The sequence below is a fragment of the Hipposideros armiger genome, unplaced genomic scaffold (genome assembly GCF_001890085.2).
Source record: "Hipposideros armiger isolate ML-2016 unplaced genomic scaffold, ASM189008v1 scaffold_66, whole genome shotgun sequence".
In the NCBI taxonomy this organism is placed as follows: Eukaryota; Metazoa; Chordata; class Mammalia; order Chiroptera; family Hipposideridae; genus Hipposideros; species Hipposideros armiger.
This window is the reverse complement of record NW_017731416.1, coordinates 2741645-2747015: the sequence shown is the minus strand read 5'-3', so window position 1 is coordinate 2747015 and position 5371 is coordinate 2741645. Positions and strand designations below refer to the sequence as shown.

General features: G+C 46.2%; 1 protein-coding gene across 1 annotated transcript in view; it reads right to left on the bottom strand.

Moving 5' to 3' along the window:
• Window positions 1-5371, bottom strand: part of FSTL4 (follistatin like 4) — a 414473-nt gene that overhangs the window by 159999 nt on the left and 249103 nt on the right. The window lies entirely within an intron of this gene.

The window sequence follows — 5371 nt, the reverse complement described above, 5'->3', positions numbered from 1 at the left end:
CTTTTCATCAGTGTTCACAGCTTTGCGCAGGTCCTCTCACCACTGAGACCACCTCACACTTGAGCTAACGATAGTTTACTATGGCTAGGTTAATTCATAGACAGTGGTGCAGAAAGCATTAAATTAACACTTGCCACTTTGCAAGAACTCATTGGCCTTTCTGCTGATTCTAGCCCATCTCTGGGCCTTAAGTATGCTGTTAGGAGCAGCTCTTTAAATAATCCCTTCTGACTGAACAGCCTGGCTAAGGCAGCACCCACGCGACATTCCAGCACCAGCAGGCAGATTGGCAGCTCAGAATATGGAACCGAAGAGTGGAGGGTTCCATCATTGCCCAGCGGGGACATCTTGAGCTAGGCTCTGTCTCTAAGAGTGCAAATCCTGGACCACTCTTAGCCTCTAAAGCTGGGGTCTGTGGGCAGTGGGGGTCACTAATGAAACCCGTGGTCTCAGGCCTGGGGCCCCTGAGGGAACACCAGCGTGCTTCCAGGGGACAAGGAACCTCCCAGTGTGGGTGGCAGTGGGGCTGTGAAGGGAGGACTCAGCAGCGGGTGCTGAGACCTCTAGCTCCTGATTTAAGGTCCTGCAACCACTAGGACCCCTCCTGCAGGAACCACCAGCCCCTCCTCGCCTCCCCAACACACATTAGCAAATAGCGTTTGGGAAATTGTGCAGTTATGAGGCGGGCACCTAAATGAGTCCTGAAGGAGATGGTACTTTTTTTTTTAGCCACTTAATTGAATCTGTGGCAGTAAATCTTTTAGTCTTCTCTTAGCATTTAGAATTTCAATTTACTCCATGGATTTTTGTGCTCAACCCCCAGTGAAAATGAGCATTTGTGCCGAAAAGCTTTTAATCAACCGTTCTCAAAATGTCAGGCCCCCTTATCTCCAAAGCCCACTGAAATCTTTGTGCCAGTGATTGAAAAAATATATTCTGTGTATCCTGGTTCTCTCTTTCAGTTCTAGCGTTCTTTGTCGTGGTTTTATCAGAGTCATTTTTGATGTTCGTCTGTCTCTTAATCTTCTTAGATTTCTTTTTAAGGTGAGCCTTCCATTTCAATCTGGCTTCGCTGATCTATTAAGATTCTCTGCGGCCACTGCCTCTTAGATGAAGACACACTTCTGGGGAAAGCCCTCGTGAAGGCCTCTGTCTGAGCACAGAGAAGGTTAATTGCTTGGTCTTTAATTAAATCAGTAATTTTTCTTGAACGTTGTTTGTGGAACTCCATAATAAATGAAAGCATAAAACCTGTCCTCATTTTATGAGGCGTCTGAGTTTTGCATGTTCTTGCTCACTCTTTTTCCAAAGGCTGGTCATGGCAAAAGCTAATTTCTAAAAAAAATCCTTACTGGAAAAAGAAATAGAACTTCAGGGATTTTAATGGCAAGTATTTTATCTAGCCATGGTTTAGGAAAAGGTGCTTTTTAATACTTCTGTGGCAAAACGGAAAAGGCCTACACGAAACTCCTGGTCTGGCGGGCCCCCTAAGACAGGGCCTCCCTCCCTGAGGCCAGAACAGGTACCAGGCTTACCTGGGCCTTCCAGACTGCCTCCAGACGCTGCTGTCATTTGAGTGGCCACTAGGGGGCAGCACACTTCCCCCAACTGCTGATTTGTTAATCAGCACCCCTGCTGCCCTGACCCCCTGCATGGGGCCGTGGTGTTCTTCCATCGATTTCTCCCTGGCTCTCCGCTTTCCGATGAGCCTAATCAGCTGTGCAGTCTTCAGTCCTTGCTCCTTGATTTGTCAGGAGAATGAGTTATCTCAGCCGACGCTCTCTGTGATTTGTAGGTTGGAGGACTCAGCTGTACTGCTGTGACCTTTTCAATATTCTGTTATTAGATGGGCTGGCCATTTCAACTTCCTCCTGAACAAAGTGTCTTCTACTATGCGCTGAAGAGAGAGATTGGCCAGTTAATCAGAACACCCAATGCTGAAAAGGTCGAACCAGGGCTGTGGGTATTAACATTCACTGTCTGAATTATCATCCTGCAGCCTGCAAAGCTTGGGCATCCTGGTGTCCAAAGGCTCCGGTGGGACCAGACAAAAGGATGCAGCTTAGCCCTCTGATCCTCTCCCACCCCAGCAGACAGGGGCTGCTCCTCTCATTCTTATTCCACCTTCACGGGCAACCGAGCCTCCTCACCATGGCCTTCTAGACCCCATCTGCCTGGCTCCTGGCTCCTTCCCTGACCTCATCTCCCACCATCTTTCACTTCACTTCCGATGCTCCAGCCATGGTGACTTTTTTTGTCCTTGAGCATGACAAGCTCCTTCCAGTCTCAGGGCCTTTGCACATGCTGAGCTTTGGCTTGGGTCTCTCTTTCTTCAGATTTTTGCATGGCTGCCTCCTTCTCAACATTCAGCTCTCATCTCAAATGTCATCTCACAGAAGCCGGCCCAAGATACCCTAACCATGAAACCCCCGCTGGAAACATCATCCTATTTACATTTCTTTAGCATCTTTATCATTTATCATACTTGTCTGTTCATATGCTTATTCTCTGTCTCATTCTTCTCAAATGTAAGCAGCCCAAGGACAAGGATACTGTCTGTCATGGTCACCACTGTATCCGCAGTGCTTGGCACAGTCACAAGTACATAGCAGGTCCTCAATAAATGTTTGTTTATTGACTGTTATGAACTGAATGCTTGTGTACTGCCCCCCCCGCCCCCACATTTGTATGTTGAAATCCTAACCCCAATGTGATAGTATTTGAAGGTGGGGTCTTTGGAAGACAGTTCGGTCATGAGGGATTGGCGACCTTATAAGTAGAGCCATGAGAACTTGCTTCCTCTCTCTGTTCTCTGTCATGTGAGTATGAGAAGATGGTTCTCTATAAACTAGGCAGTGGGCCCTCACCAGAACAGCATCTGCTCGCATCTTGATCTTGGCCCTCCCACTTCTAGAACTGTGAGAATGAAATGTTTGTTGTTTGAGCCACCTCATCTATGGTAATTTGCTGTAGTAGCCTGAACTAAGAAACAAGGAAAACAACAGTACCGTTTATTAAAATGTAATCCCATAATTCAGATTCCACACTTGTCACTGAAAACTTTCTTCTGTTTGCTTCCTCATGGCCCCTTTCTCACACCCTCTTGGGAGGATACATAGCACATACTCCTGTGACACAGGGGCTGGGTGAAACCCAGCACCCAGGATTTTAACTCACTGCGGTTGCTCATTCAAAGTAACAGCAAGTAACTAATTGAAAATAGAAGTCTCTTATACAGGCACAAGGCAGCATCATCATTTATAGCAATAAAGCTGTTTTCAAGATCTAAGTTTTGAACTTAGGCCTATTTAAAATACTTGCCCTAGTTTGAAAAAGCCAAAAAACAAAACAAAACAAAACAAAANTATCTTTTCTGGGCCCTTGCAACTGAGAATGAGTCTGCAACGCGACTCCTGACCTCTCCTTGCTTGAATACATTTTCCAAGGAGAGGTTCACACTCCAGCTGTGCAGTGCTGGCTTCTTTCCAGAGCTTTCTACTAACTAGATGAAAACCATGGGAATGGGAGCCCCTTCCCTCCGACCCTTCATCTGTCATCTTGAGGTTTTACGGTTGATGACAATAATTTTGTATATTTATTTATTACTCTAATCGAGAAGCATCCTCTCTTCTGTCATCTGCTGCTTCTTAGACAACAGCAGTGGCTCTCAGTGGGTCCTTTGCTCCTGCTTGAGCTCACATCTCTTTCCTCTTTTCTAGCTGCTGTCTTCAGTTTCCACAAGACTCATTTCACTGTCCTCTGCCCAAGAACCTACAGAGCACCAGACTCATACAGCTGGGCCAAAACTCATAGGTCTCTCTTGCAGCCTTCCCTGCTCTCACCCCAAATGCCTTCTTTCACCACAAAGATGTCCCCTGTAACTTCTGAGGCTTGGAATATGTACCCAGAGAGCTACGAGGAGACCCAAGGGGGCTTTCAAATGCTCTCTTGTTCAGCCAAGCTTCTCCTGCTGACAGTGGTTCTAAGTAAGGCAGGGCTGCCTCGTAGCTGTTTTTCTGTTGTCACAGTGGCTGAGGGTGTGGTGCGCGGATGAAGGTGGCATTAGTACTGAAAGGGCAAGGACTGGGGATGCCAGATGTTCTTCTCAACAATAAATTGTCATATGTCCCTATTTCTTTGAGTGTCTCATTGGAGATCCACATAGGTGAAAACATCTTTATATTTATTTGAGCCTAGAACGCAACTCTGGTTATACATACGGTAAATGCGAAGTATCTAGTGTGTGGTTTTGACCTATTGGCGATTTGAGTTACAGCTACTGTGAAAACCAAGGGAAGAGTACTGTTGTCTTCAGAAGTTTATCCAAAGCTGCTCCCCATGAGCTCGTTGTTGATGGCGATGCGTTGTTTGTGGTATAAGCTGCCAGTTCAGTACACCTGACACCCGCATCAGTTGCATTTGTTGAGGTTACTTTCATGCCACCATCTGGCTCCTGCATTCTGAATCCTGTTGTGGGCTTGTATGAGCACCCGCCTATTGAAATGCGTAGTATTTTACTACAAATTACTTTCCTTGTACTTCTCAGTTACATTTCCATTAGGGCATCCTACTTTGAAATGATGTGCAACTAGATTGTGTCATCTATAATTTTCACATCAGGTTGTAAAGGGGATATTACAAAAAATTTGTGGTATAAAGTGGGCACTGGGTGTGACAGACGTGAGGACCCGTGCTGGAAGATTTGCCTGTGGGGCCCCATCACCCCTCCTGAAGCAGGGCAGGGACGCCTTTGCTTGTCCCCTTGCATATTTGTTTATTCGTTCTCACTCACCCGACACATTGCCTGAGCGCCTTCTGGGGGGGGGGCGTTCTAGGGGTTTCCTGTCTACACCTTCAGGGTTTATCTGATGGGTCCAGCGCCGAGACCTCGGGCCCGCTGTGCTTGTGCAGAAAGGAAGGACAGCCGTTTCCCACTGAAAATGGGAAATGCTGTCCCTTAGCCATGGGAAAAAGAAGCAGCAAGGGACGGGGAGGCTATGCATAGGAGGTGGGCCTGGGGCTGCAGCGACTCTGGGGCCTTCTTCACACACTCTCCTGCGACACTTCCGCTGTCTCCTCTTCTCACCCTTTTTCTCAGCACCTACTAGTTATATGCTTTATCTTTAAAAGCCCTTACCTTATACTTTTATTTTAACTTATCTCCTTTTAAAATATTTAGTTATGAAATTCATTCTGTTTTTTCCGTTCCTTTTCCATTTATCTAAGTTTTATATCTGGGGTTTAAATTCTAGTCTTCTGATTGATCCCTTTTCTCCTGTCTCCTGTAGCTTTTTAAATCCCTTGTTTTAAACCTCGTCTTTTCATTGATTCTCCTGTCTCCTAACTTACTCCTGTCTTACTTCCATTTTGG